Source organism: Passer domesticus, chromosome 3 (genome assembly GCF_036417665.1).
Source record: "Passer domesticus isolate bPasDom1 chromosome 3, bPasDom1.hap1, whole genome shotgun sequence".
Lineage (NCBI taxonomy): Eukaryota > Metazoa > Chordata > Aves > Passeriformes > Passeridae > Passer > Passer domesticus.
Genome location: NC_087476.1, coordinates 11,989,057 through 12,004,294, shown reverse-complemented (window position 1 = coordinate 12,004,294; position 15,238 = coordinate 11,989,057). Strand labels below are relative to the sequence as shown.

Here is a 15,238-nt window from a genome sequence, read left to right as displayed (position 1 = left end):
TTGAAATGTGAAACTGCATTGAAAATGCATTTTATCATATCAGGTTAGGAAGCAACCAAGAGCTTCTCAAAAGATGGAAGAGGTAAGGTTGTCTTTACATAGCATAATACCCCTGCTGCTTACATTTGCAGAAGGTAAAATTTTGTTACATATCTTTTCTGGCAGGCACAGCTGCACAGAAGACAGGTCTATAAGAGATAAATACAGAAGTAAATTTGATAAAACAGAAAACCCCAGCAAATATTTAGCTGTAGCAAAGGAGACATATAATCAGACCTCCTCTCAAGAAAAGGTCAGATACAAGATGAAGACACATGAATTGTTTACCTTCTGAGAAAAATTTGGTTAAAAAATCTAATTTATTATAAAGCTGCATTGTTGTTACAGCATGAAAGTCAGAGAAAATACCTGAAGGAAATCTACTGTGGTCAAGTTTTACCTCTTCCCATCACTTTTCAGAGCCTCTGTGACAACTGTGATTAGCACTGAAAACCAGGAATCACATAACCTTCACATCCTCCATATGTGCAGGAGATTTTAGTCTTTACTATTGTTTTCAGAGTACCATTTGTATGAACTCTATTTACATGAAAATTGGGAGTAGGGGTGTACTGGGAAGATCCGTTAGGATGGCATCACTGTTATGAATCAGTTTTATTCCAAACCTGGCTGTGATACAGAACACAAATGCAAATTACTTTTTTTTTAAAAAGAAGTTGCTCCAGAGCTGGCCTTTAGGAAAGCTGTGCCTCTGTCACACAAGAAGAAATTACAGGGTTCCTATGCAGAGCCCCCTAACAACCAGGGCAATCACAGTAGAAGACCATTTCTTCCTGAAATTTAGTCTCATCAGAAAGAAAGTCTGCAAAATTCTGAACATTTATCATCCTTTGACAGCATAATGAGTGAAGCTGTCATAGTCATATTTCACAAACATTTGTTGCCAAGTCACAATGATGAAAGCTATTCCACTAGGGAATACCTCACATTTTGTGTGTTGAACTCAAGCCAACAAACTAGAGCCAAGTCTAACTACTTCTAGTTTTTTAGAAATTAATTCTACTTCTGCAAGTGTTGTCAGATGTGTGAGAAATGCAGGCTATGTAAATAATTTCTCATTTTTATTAAGTGCTGTCGTATTTCTGATTGTTAAACTGCTCTTCTCTGCCATTTTCTTGTGTTAAGCTGAAGGGACTCTGCTAATTGAAAGTTGTCCAGAGCCAGCAACAGAAAGTCCAGGATGGGGCCTTCTTTGAGAGAGAGGTAATGGGATAAGAGTAATCCCTGATTATTTTAAACTTTCACCTTTACAAAGATTATCAAACACTACAAACAATTTCACTGTAAATTTTGGCTACATTTCTTCTCTACTATTTTGTCAGGCATTAAATATCATAACGTGCAAAAATGTTGTTAGGGTCAGTATATGGGATTGAAGTAAAATTCCAATATTTTAGTTAAAATGTAGCCTTAAATAATATTAAGAATATATTTACATATGTATTTAGATTAATTTAATTCATTATAATAATTTATTTAATAATTCTAATCAATCATAAATATTAAAATGTTATATTAAGAATTTAGACAGAACTCTGCCAGAGAAAAATTCTCCATTAGAAAACATAAACCATACAAGATTATATGTGATGTCCCAAGCTCACAAACTAACAAGGGTTCTGGAGGATACCTGCTTTGCTCTGCTTGGCTGATGCAGAGGTACAGTACATGTCTGAGATGGCAAGTAGCATCAGCTAAATAATTCAGATGACAATCTGGGCAAATTGGAATGGCCACGGAGATGATCTGCTTTCACTGTGAGAAACACTTCTGATATTTTATTCTAGGTCTAAAAGGAAAAGCTTAGGAAAATGTGGGAAACCATGTGATGTTTCAGGATGTTGATTATTGATGAATGACAAAACTATCACTAATTTTATGAGGACTTGATTGACTGTGGACACACAGTTTTCTTCTCACCCTTATTCATTTTCCATATCTATGACATACAGCTTTTTTCACAAAATTCTTGCAAGTTTTTGAAAAATTGCTCAGCCTTAGAAAAATATATTAGGCCAACCTTATGAATAAGAATGACATCTGGGTAAACACATCCAAATGAGGCTAAAGTGATAAGCAGAGGAGTAGAGGTGCTCCTTGTATAAAGCTTTGTCTTCACTGAATCCCATTTTCTACCATTTTTATTATGTATTGAGGTTTACAAGACTTATCTGATGGGCTTTGTCTCTTTTGACTTCGTATCAGCTCATGCAATTGTTATCAGTATTGGCATTGAAAAATGGGAAGAAATCTTTATTACTGATTTTTAGAAGAACAGACCTGAAAGAATTTGCCATGTTAATTATGAACCATGATAATTTCATGCTCAGGATTTTTATCTGTTTCAGTTTTCAATCTTCATTAGCTTTCAGATGGAAACAAATTAACAAGAATAATCCCACGCTCTTTGTTTACTCACATTTTCTAATATTTTCTGAGGAAATATTCATACATAAAAATGGAAAGAGCAAGGCTTTAACCACAGCTAATCTGGCTCTGACTGAGTCAGAGTAGTTTTAAATGTTGGGTTTGTATTAATAATTCCTCATTTTCCTTGATCTACAAAAGATTCTATGCTCTACTAGGGAGTATTGCAGTTGAATGCACTGCCATGTAATTATCTTGACCTTAATTATATGAACCCTGTTATTCCTCACGAACCAATTGATCTCCAACACTGCTACTATTTTGATATTCATTTTTCTTAAAAATAGATACTAAATATTCTATTGATATCTCTCGCCATGTACTTTTGAACCTCTGACAATTTATGAAGTACTTTAGATAATTTCTTCTTGTAATAATTTCTTCTTGTAATAATTTCTTACAGAATTTTAGGAGAAATAAAGTCACTCCTCATAGCTGCACAAAGTACTGTATTTGATGCTGTTCACAACACTTATGCCAATGCTTTTCTTCCACTTCCCTTCATTATGACCACTCCCTTCTCTTTTTAGCTTTCTTAGAAATTGTTACACAAAGTGTTCTGCCAGTATTTGAAAATGTGTCTGTATTTATAGACAGAGTGAGCGAAAGAGATCACAGAAAAATATCTTAGTAAGCATTTCAGCCTTCGCCGTGGCATCTGTTATTTGCTTTCTTTTCTTGGAAGGATAATATGTTCATCTAGCAGAATATGATTGATTAACAGAGCAGAAGGGATATTTTGTGTGTGTCAGTACTTGGAAATGCCATAGTCTGTATCTATTCTCCTGCTAGTTCCTTTTCTCACATGGCTTAACACAAAATGCCAATCTTTGCAGTGCCCAGCCATATTCTCTCTGGTTTCATTATTATTCTGGAATGCTATCTTTATTTCATAGGATATTAATCTCATTTCAAATCGGATTGTTTATATTACCCAATGGAAAAATATGTGCATATCATTTTGAAAAATATCTTTGTATAAAAGGTCTTAAAACATTTTCTTATCAAGTTAGTATTCACGGGAAAAGTGAGATGAAGATGAAGCTGATTTGTTCATCTACAGAGTCAACATAAGTAGCACAAGTAGCAACAGTGAAAACTTCTTCAACTAAACCATGAACATTGATCAGTCTCTACCTAAAGATGTGCTTTCTTCAGGTTTTCTGAAATTTATTCTGAGTATTCTGGATCTATAAGAAATTTGCTACTAGTTGTTACTCAGTTTGACTGTTCTTGTATAATTTTTTTCAGATTAACAGATTTGAAAACAAAGTATAAATATATATGGATTATGAGCGTGTTAATTCACCTCCAAAAAAATTCATCATCATTCCTGTGTGGATATGCGCTTAATCCTAATTTACCTCATCCCTGCATTTAATATACTAGTATTAATATTTATTTCCTTTTACCAATTTCAATTTAGGTAAATCCTAGTTTTAATATAGTAATGTCTAAACTAAAACTTAATAAAATTATTATTAGTTATTGTATTCATACTTTGAGAGATAGCATGGGCCTACCTGCTATCCATAGTCAAACATGTCCTTTCCAATTAAAAAAAAAAATCAATTTGTGGTAAGTATATCGATGCAGGGTACCCCCCAGCCAGGGAATAATGTGCTCTGACTGCACGATTCAAGTGGCTGGACAATTGCTTTATTAAGCTAGACTACATTACACTACATACTATACTAATACTACACTGAACTACTATTAATGAAAAAGCTGTGACCCTTTCAGCCAGTCACAACACAGCTTTGACCTAATTGGTCAATCAGTCCAAACAACCATCAGCGAAGTCCAATTAACAAATCCCCTTCAGTAAACAATCTCCATAACACATTCCACATGTGCCAAACAACAGGAGCAGCAAGTAGAGATAAAAATTGTTTTCTCTTCTTCTCTGAGCTTTCTCACTGCCTTCCCCAGGAAAAATCCTGGGAGAGAGAATTCTGTCTCTCTCTGTTCAAAGAATGTGAATATCACATTAGTACATTCATTTTAAAATCTTTCTGGTTTCACCAGAAGTAAATAAAAATCTTAAATACAACAATTTTATAACTACTGTATTTCTTAGTCATATCTCTGAGAAATCATTTATGGTGGGCTTATTTCCCTAGGGAAATGATAGCAACTCAGAATAAAATCTTAGGCTGCCAGCTGTCAGTTCTTCATTGTTTTAAGCACTGATTGACAAAATCACAAACTATTCAAATAGTTCACACTGTAGATTTAATTTATTTCACATGCACAGCTTGAAAATATAATTTACCACAATTGTTAGGTAAAATGATGGAGAATTCACTTCACTTAGTGTAAGTCAAGATAATTGTCCAAATAAGCATTGGTGTTCCTGCTAAAGTCAGTGGAGAAAAAGGGGTTCCAGAGGTTGATTCATCCCCTCTTTCTCACAGACCTCAAGAGCGGGATGAAATCCTTTCCAGTGTGCTTATCCAAGTGGTCTGCTACACCACTTGCTTACACAGTATGCCTTGTGGATCACTGAAACGGAGAAAAATAGTTTTAATTTTCACTCAGCATGCTAGAAACACAATATTTATATTGTTGAATATTTATGTGCTTTTGTTTTGAAACCTCAGCCCTTTCTCTCTCTGCGGTTTTGTTTTGTTTGAAGAATAGGCATGGATGAAAATAAAGCCAATGAATATGTCACATGATACTCTGCTTGAATTTTGTGATATCTAGACTTTTTGTGTTCTGTCTCCACCAATTTCTGTTTTATCTTTCTGAATGCTCATAGAAACCAAGCAACAATGACAAGTTTTATATGGATAAGAATTGCTATTAGGCCAAGGAACCATATTCCCAAAGTTCCTACAGCAACCCACTGATAGTACAGGACAGATCTGGTGCCTCATAATTTGGATCCCTTTTGCAATTAATTTTTCCAGTTGTTTAAAAATATCCAAACCTAAATATTGAGTTATTTCTGAACATAGTACAAAATAGTTCAGTCTGACTAAAGCTTAATAGACCCAAAGAACAAGAGGAGTGGAAAATTCCTAAATTTGCTTTCTTTTCCATTTCTTTCTGATCCCAAGTAGGGTTTTTCACATGACACCTGACTTCAAGGTGGATTCACTTTCCTGTTGGATTCAATAGGAGGTGGTGGTGGTGAGATGTACCCCATTACAAAGATGAGCCTTTACCATCGTGGCCCTTATCCTGCAACTGTAACTAAGCAACAGCTCACATTCCTCCTGTCAATAGTTTTTCAGGCTGATGTGCTGTAGGACCTAAAGGAAACAAAAGTATAGGCACACATCTCTCAGCAAAAAAGACAAACAGTTTCAACTGGAAATATACTATCAACCATCTAATGTCTTGTTAGGATTCCAAAAGATAATTGAGGACTTTAATAGAAAACCAGATTAATAGAAATTATATTAATTTAATAGAAAACTTTGACTAACAAGATCAACACAAAAATCTTGAAACACAAGCAAAATAAAAAATTATATATTTTCTAACAAACAAGTACAAAGCACTGTCACCAAGCTGTAACCCACAGACAGAGTGTGTCACTGCCTGTCCCATGAAGGTATCCTGCAGGAAAATCTGCACCCCGCCACAGGTGGGTGGTAACTCTAACTGGTGTTACAGCCACAGATGTCTCTTTATACCTCAGTTAAGAACCTTTTTTGTGTTAATAATTAATATATAAAACTTAAAAAATAGAATTCTCCAGTGTTCAATTGATAAACCCTTAAGTTTTACTTCAGCTCTACTAATTAGCTGCAATTAGTACATCTTAGCTCATTCTGTGTTATTTGGCATCTCTATCAGTGACTTGGATTAGAATGGAAAAGCACTTTTTGGTAAAAGGTTGGAGATGATACAGAGGGCATGGCTGTAATTAATAATGAAGATGATTAATTACTGAAGAAGCAGCAGTTTGGGGTAATGTAGATGTAATGCTTTATTTAATAAATACAAATAGATTGTTTAAATATTTCATCTGCAAAACCATTCCATTTGAAGGATGAAAACCATTCTGGAAAGAAAAATCTTAGAGAACAATTTCATAGCCCAGGAAACCTGAATTTGCACATGATTGGTTAGGACAACACTGTTGACTGAGAGAGTGAGCTCTCTCTAAAGTATAAGGCATCTTCCTTGAAGGGGGTACCACTGGGGAAAAAAAAATAAAATACTTTACTCTTTTCATGGACAGCAAAAATTAGAAATTACTTTGGAAGAGACCAATGAGGATGAAGTGCCAGTGCCTTCAATTGAAACACTCAGAACTGCCTAAGTTTGCATTGGCAAGTAATATGTAAGTTGTGGAAATGAATCTGCAGAATAATGCAGCTAGTGCTGGGCACTAAAAATCCACACGACAAATGGATGGCAGTTTTATCCAATGCTACTTCCAGTCTGGTCCTGTTTTTCGCATGCTCATAAGTGACAGGGTCAAATCAAAAAGTCCTCTGAAGCATGAATCATCCAGATTTGGATCCATCTAGAGTCCAGTCTGTGCAATTAAAGGCTGTTTTATGAGGAGAAGGCATGAGTATTAAGGGGGATGACAGCTGATTTCCTTCAAAACAGTACTTTGTGTCAGTATAAAATACATTTGGTGTATCTATGGAAACAAAAGCATGAAATAGCTTGATGCCTTTGTAAGCAGCCCTTGTGGACAAATCATTTGAAAGCAGGAGTGTATAATTCACCAAGGTAATCTGTCCAGTGCCTGGAAATTAAAATTAGATAGGTACAAGATAGAAATCTGTCCATGTCACCTGTGAGTATAAATTACATACACAGCAGCTGGAGCAGCTTCTACAGTGGATTCCCTACCACTTAAAAAGTTTTAGCTGGGTCTTCTTAAAAAGTATTAATTTGGTCTTGTAACTGAATTCTTATCTCCACAAGTACAAAGGTGTACAGAAAAACAATGACAAACAGGATAGTCACCATCACCAAGGCTGTCACAGGAGGTGATCAGTGGATGCAGTGAACAAGGCCTCTGCTGCCATCTGGGTTGGAAAGTGTTTCCCCATGTCATGTCTGATGTGTGCATGTGTATGTGTGCTTTTGGGAATGCCAGCTCACCTTCACTGCTGGTTGGAGCATGGAGCCTTGTGTTTGCAGGCTGCCAGATTCAGCAGTGCCTAGCAGTATAAGGCAGTTTCAAAAAATAATAAAAATAATAAAAATAAAAAAGAATACAAAATTAATTTTTTAAAAATTCAGTGTTGATTTTGTCCCACATTTTAAGGATATATGAAGAGGGTGCTTGTATTAATATCTTCCCTCCAATTCAGGCCTGATGCCACAAAGTTCAGTAAAAAAAACACTAAGTACCAGCTGCTCAGAAATGAAGATGGGAATTAAGATAGATTGCTTAGAATTTCCAAAGGGATCTCAGTGTGATGTGAGCTGGTGTTGTTTATGCAATCAAATATTGTAAAAAATCCTATTAGTCCCTTATCCTCCCTTCCTTCCTCCCTTCTCTCTTGTCTTCCCTCTCTGGACCATAACCAAGCTAAGAATGTATAAAACCCTATAATGTGTTTTAAGAAGGATTACTTATTACCACAAACTCTTAGCTTGCACTTCTCTATTTTTCCTGTTGTGCTCAGAACAGGCACTTATTATTTACAGGTAATTTACCCTAGTTTGTATGGTAAAACTAGTTCTGACTACATTTCATTTCTTGAGAAGACCTCAAAACATTTTTTTGCTTCCTTTTAAGCTCCCCGTGAACATAATGTGGCATTTTGTTAAAAATCAGTGAAAGATTTGTTAACATTTTTCAAAAACCCAGTGAAGCATATAAGAAACTTGTGCATTTGTCAAAAGCAAGAAATAGATTTCAATACTCAGAATGTTAATCTTAAAAATTTAACACGCCATGACATTTTTAAATACTAAAAAAACCCCAACGAACACAACAAAAATGAACAAACAACCAAGCCCAGACAAAACAAAGAAAAAGAAAATAAAGAAAAGCAAGAACTCCAACACCTGATAAAACCAGACTTTTACTTGAAGCTTTATTATGGAGCTTTATGTTCTAAAAATATATTGGGGGAGCACGGGGGCGGGGCTGGTTTATGGAGTTTCACAAATAATTTCTGACAAAAGTACTTTAGTGAAGTCATTCTAACATTCTGTCACACCAACTAGTCATATCCCATAATGCTCAATGCATTTGCAGTAAAAATGTATATATCAAATAAAGAATTTTACTTACTATTTTCATACTTTGCAGTTTTGTAGTTTATTTTCCAAATCCAAAAGTCTGTGACACTGCCTAACTATGTTTCTAAACACATCATCATGGCAGAAAAAATTTGGATTAACAGACAGGAGCTAATCTGAGCAAACTAAAACTGAGAAATACAAATAGAAAAAAAGAAATTAAAATTTCATCCACCATGTATCACCCAGTCTCAAAATTTCACCAGGGTACATTAGAATTGCAAACTTAAGAGTCATGACATCTGTACCCTGGTCCAATTAAATGTGAGAAATAATAGATTGGTTAAATTTGATTAATTGTGGTCATATCAGTTTGAAGGAATATTGGGAAACTCCCAGAAATCTATCCATCTTTTCCAGTTTTCTTCTGATTTCTGTAGCCATTTATGTGTTGCTTTTCCCATCTGAATAGAAAGTTGCTTTATGTTGGAATTTTACTGAATGTAATGTAGAGTGATGGCTTGTCAGGATTGTTGCTGGATGGTGGCATATCTCAGTTATTACTGCCATGAGGTTTGTTTTCACATTCTTTTGAGTACTTGGAATTTTCCTCAAGAGATAAAAAAATGGGCCATTATCACAGCTTCTGTTATTGCATCTGGCACTATAACTACTGAAGCATCTCCATCAAGTTTCATCCAAAAATAGCAGAAAAAATACTTCTATCCAGTGGCTTTAGATGACTTTTTTTTTTGTTCTATAGTTTAGGATAGAGAGCCTGAGCTGGCAATCCAGTGCTGAAGCACTGCACATCACCTCCTGTCCTGCCCTGGGCACCTGCTTTCTGGATGCAACAGAGGAATGGTTGTGGAAATAGTCCAGAGCAGATATCTTAAGAACAGCAACACCTTTTCTATGTCATCTTTCTCCTCGGTGGCCTTTCCCTGCCACACCCTGCACAAACCTGAGAAGAATGTATGACTCTGGGAAGGAAATCTGTCACTTCTGCCCACAATATTTCCTGTACAGCAGTTGAATGCTGAACATGCATTGCAAATCTGCTTCTGGAGGAGCCAGGATGCATGAGGCTTGTTCTGGTGTTCTGTCTTATACATACATTAATACTGCAGCATCTGTGAAAGTCACAGGAATACATTTCACTCCTTGAAAGCTGTCTTATTGCATATGCACAGTGAATCCACCATTTGGTAGGAAAAATATGGAACGTACATCTATTTCATGAGACAAACACAAGACATATGAAAGCAGACACTGCTGCTTGAAATGAATAGTGTTCAAAATAATGGCCATATAATTAAAGCTTAATACTTTATTAGGAACCAGAAAATTCTCATTTTGATGGACCTTTTTCTGTGATGGGTTTTTTTAAATCAATATATTCCAGAACATTAAGCTCATTCCATACTTTGACCAAAGTTGAAGTATTTGTGAGGAAAAGTTCTGGGAAGGTTCTCCCTATGATTCTGTGAAAGTAAGGCTTCTTCCTCAAAATGTATCCTGGATTGTTATAGGTGATGTTCACAAATGGCTTTATTGGTTTGTTCACTGGATGTTGAATGTGGTTCTGCATTTGTTTTGCCTGAAGGGCTGCCAAGGTAGGAAGGAGCCCCCTCGTTCTGCCTTTTTCACTGGGCCATGCAGACCCCACAGAGGGATGTGTAGGTTGCATTTTCCAAGAAGAAAGCCTGGGGGATGAGACAGTGAGAGTGGTCATGCAGTGCAGAAAGACAATTAGAGCAAACAGGGAATCTGGAGAATAAGAAGACACTGAGAAATGAAAAGATAAAACTTGATCTTTGCAAAGAAGAATATGGAACTTTAATCCAGAAATTAACAGGCAAACTTTGAGGTGACTTAAAGGGAGCAAGACTCAAGAGAAGAAGATACCTTAGGGTATGCAGCTGTCAGGGAAGCATGAAGGGCTCTTTAAGACCAGATGTATTCTCTCATCCTGAAAATCTGGGGATTTTTCTACTTAAAAATTATCTTTTCTAATAAAACTTAGATTTGCTCATGGAAAAAGTTTTTAGTGCTTTTGGTCTTTAAGAAAGAGAGGCAAGCAGATTTCTTTCAATTCTCTTGGGTGTTATCACGACCCCAGAAAAGAAAGTTTGACACAATGGAAAAAGCTCAGGCTCTAATTTAGCACAGTTCCATGAGCACAAGAGGTATTCACTTGACTTTCTATAAACCATTTGCCCACTTATGTTTCCCAAGAGGCATAGCATTACAGACATTATCCTGTGTATTTGTGGCAGTGAAAAGTACAGCTGATCAGAAGTTAACTTTCCTGAGCAGAAATGCAACCTAGAAAAATATTTGGGATAGTGTATATTCATGTTTTGGATCAAGCAATTTTGAACCCTTAAATAGAATCTATTTATTGTTTTCAAAAAAACAAAGATGCTGAAATTTTGTAAGCCAAATGACATGTAGGAAATAAAGGGATGTAAGACTAGAACAAAGTCCTGAAATCCCTTATTGGATGCAGAGAACTCAAATGGGTTCAAACTAGACCTTTTTTTGGAGCCAAAGTGAGAGACATTAACACAGCGGCAGAAGCTTCTCAGATAAGCAACTCAATTATATCAGGATTATCATAAGCCAGCCTTAATAAAACTAAAAATGAACTCATATCAGCATAAACCAGACAAAAATGTCACTAAAGATCTTCCCAATGACAGTTTAATTAATACGCAAGGAAGTAGACCAAAAAAAATTAGTGGTCAATTTTATGGAGAAATAATTGCAGCTGTTCACATGTAATCCTTTGAGTTTCTAAAGCAAGCAGAACAGATTGGTGAGATCTGGACTGGTGGTGGACTTTTATTTACCAAGCAATGAATCCTTCATGAGTCAGCAGGCAGGTTTGATTCCAGGACAGTGAAGCAAACTTGTTCAAATGGGTTTGAATAATTTCTTCAGAGTGCTGAGGAAGCTCTGTGAGAAAATTATGGGATATCTTAAAGCAATGCAGCTACTGTGCTAACAGGTCCATTTTTCCAGGGAGATGGCAAAAGGAGCTGTTTCCCACTCATTCATAGGGAATGCATTTTCCTATATATAGGCTATAGAGCTGTCCTCCCTGCTCCCTCTTCCAGATGAGAGATGAACCTGGTCACTAAATCACCAAAATGAAACAGGTTTTTTATATGGGTGGAAAACCACAAGACTAGAAACATGGACTGTACCATACTGTGAGACTGAACAAGCGTCTTCAAGTTGGGATTATCAAAAAAAATGAAAGGAAAAAGCAAAAATCTCAGTGAGGTCAATGGAATTACTTGTCCTTAAGATCTGTAGGCCACTTTAAAAATCTCCCTGTGATGTTCATGACCTATATTTCTGAAGTTAAGTATTCAAGCTGAAGAAGGGGAGTTTTAGGGATTTTTTAATTTTTTTTTTTTCAGTTTCAAGCTCTTAGCTAGAAATGTTATGACTTAATTTAAAGGGACAGAGAAACACCCCACCCTCTCTGGTCTAACTCTGACAGACCAAGTGAAGCTTACCTGGGAGCAGTGGTGTGATTTACATATTGATCTCAAAAGAATACTTGGGATTTATTTGATTGTTCTTCTGACAGTTTAAGTACAGAAGGATAAAATAAGTGGGGCAAACATCTTTTAAGGTGGGATTTGGATAACACCAATGCCTGACAGTATTAAAACCTTACCATATGACAGTATATTTTATCTGCACTAATTTCTCCTTAGAAAGGAAAATGAAGGAGGATGATAAAGAAGTGCTATCCCAGAACAACTCCACTGAATTAATAAAACTGGTAGCTATGTAACATCTTACTGTAGTTGTTCATTTAACAGATAGAGGCAAGGTTCCCAGAGAGGTGTGGTTGAGAATCATAACCAAACTCCTCACAGAGGTGTTAGCTACTTCTTGAAAAACAATTTTCATGTGGGGTGTCCCAGAGACTACTGTCAGCATCAAAACCCCCTTGAATCATGTACTGAGAGAAATTTGTATTCCCCAGGAAGACTCCACATTAAGAGGGTTAAATGCAGGAAGGTGAGACATATGTGTAATTCAAGACCTTTACTTTCCCCTTGTATATTTTTTTTATTTATTCACTTGGTAGAGAGATGCAAGATAGTGGAGGAAGTTTCAAAAAGAAAATAACTTGGGCATGGGAAAGAGGAATATCCAAGTGAAAAACCTGAGACATCATGGAATCAGAGACTCAGAGAATCATTTGGATTGGAAGGGACTTTAAAGGTCATCCAGCCCACCCCCCTGCATTATGCCAAAATTTCTCCATCTAGAATCAAATGGGAGAGGCAGGGCACACTTAACCAGTGACCTATCCATTGCTTTAAATATCTACAGAGCAAATTGTCCTAGACCTATCACTTTAAAACAACCAAATACTTGCATCTATCTACATTAACTGTGGAGGGCTATAGAAAAGGAAGGTTAGGCATATTTTTTGAAATATTTCATTTTACTTGTTGGGAGTTGAACCTGGAAGTGCTTAATTTCCTGATTAACAAAGATTAATCTCTTGCTACTCTTCCCTTTCAGTAGTAAATTTGGATTCTTTTTTTTTTTTTTTCTTCTCTGAACAGGCTCTCAGGAGAGAGATTTTCACAGGCTAATTTTTTATTAGCATAAATCCATATTTCTTCTTCAAGTTTTATGCCATGTTGCCAATTTATGAACAATTCGCACATCCTTTACTCTCAGTTTGGCCACTTCTGAGTCAGTTTTTGTCTTCTTTTTTTGTATGATTCAACCCTCATTAATTAATTTGCAAAGTAAGGAGTTGGTCAATGGTGTGATGGGTTTTTATTTTAGCATGATAATTTATTCTCGTGTGAGTGGCTTTAACTTAGCCAAGGGAACTCTATGCAGCTGACTCTCCTTTCCCTCCTTTGCAGCTGCAGCTCAGTATTTCTCATGTTAGAGTGTACATCACCTCACTGCAGAATTTAAACTTTGTCATTTTGGGTGTGTTCAACAAGCCAGTGAGTTGTCTTCTCAAGTTGTCCAGTTTCACAGGTAAGGTTTAATTGACTTTCTGTGGTTTGTAATGACCACATTCAACAGGTCCAGGGTCCAGCTACAGAAAGCCAATTAAGAACAAAATGAAAGAGTTTGCCATGGACCACAGAAATTCAATCTGGTTTCTAGTAAGTATTTAATTTGGGAAAAAATTGCTGAACAGTTTTGTTGCTGCTGTTATTAGACTATAGCATATTGTGATTCTTTTCACATGTGAAGAATTCATTTTTCTCATAGATGTATGTCACATAACAATCCTTTTGATGGCTGGCAATCTCAATTTTTAGAATACCCTAGTATGAAACTCCTAGTTACAATAAATTCTGGGTCTGGAATACCACATGGGAAAATGTAGAAATTATGTATTTTCTAGCATAAGCAACAATATTAAATTGGCCTGAAAATATAACACATTGCTGAAAAGTTATGACAGTTTTCCCTGCCTTTCATAATGTCCTAGAGATTAAAGGACTGATCCACTTGATTTAAAAATATTTCAAGGTTAATGCGATTGAAATCACCTTTTAATGAATAAAACATTTGTGGGTAAAGAGGTAATATTAATAAATAAATAAAACCTTTCAGAAAAACCATCAGTGTAGTGCCAAAATTACCATTGTTTCTTTGTTAATATTTCTGGGTATCAAATTAAAGATTTTGCAAATCTGTTGTGCTTGTTACAGTTGGATGAAGACATGATGGTCTGCTGATATCCATTTTAGGAAAACAAAGAACTCATGCTTACTTTTTTGTTACAAAAATAAAATATATAAAATGTGTCACAAAGTTTAAGCTTTGCCCATCTGCTCTTCCTTTGCACATACATCCCCCCGGAATTATTTTATATCTTTATGTCTGTGTGCATCACAAAGTCATTGGAGGGGTCATCATCATATCAACATGGGCTAGATAGGCTTGCTCTATCACAGTGTATTATTTTATGGTTAACGGATGTTGATTTCTAAGTTTGCTTGTATTTTAAAAGACCAACATTCTCTCATAAGAAAAGATAATAAATAAATTATAAAATAATTGCTAAAGCAACCATATGACACATCCTCTTCTGCTTCTCTTTCCTTTTTTTCCCATCCAAAAGATTCATTTCCTAAAGCACAATCTTCTGACCTTTAGGAAATTAAATTAAAATGAGGAATTTCCCTCCTCCCCACTTGAAGGATGAAAAATGTGCCTATAATACAAAGTAAAATAGATTAAAATCCTCATTAATAAGTTATCAAAACCTCCAGAATGCTTCTGACAAAATCTCCTAAATGCCTTTTCCATCACTTGGGATTCTGTGCAATTAAGGAATACTAAAAAAAATTAAAATTTAAAATAGGTTTTATTAATGGATTACAAGCCAAGTCCATCAATATATACATCAACTTTTTTGTCTTCACCACAAACTGGTCTTTCTGACATAATTTGATGATACAAAAATTGTTTGTAATGCCACAAAAATAAATCAAACTGCATTTTAAAAACTGTTTTCCCTGGTTCCTGTGATCTGTGTCCTGTCATTGCCATAAGCAGTGTTGCATCT

At 35.7% G+C, this 15,238-nt stretch overlaps 1 long non-coding RNA gene across 1 annotated transcript; it reads left to right on the top strand.

The window, feature by feature from the left end:
* Positions 1-977: 977 nt before the first annotated feature.
* Positions 978-5,003, top strand: LOC135297904 (uncharacterized). Its single transcript, XR_010359832.1, has 3 exons — positions 978-1,103; positions 1,186-1,263; positions 4,905-5,003. It is a non-coding gene; the product is annotated as an uncharacterized LOC135297904 (long non-coding RNA).
* Positions 5,004-15,238: the final 10,235 nt, after the last annotated feature.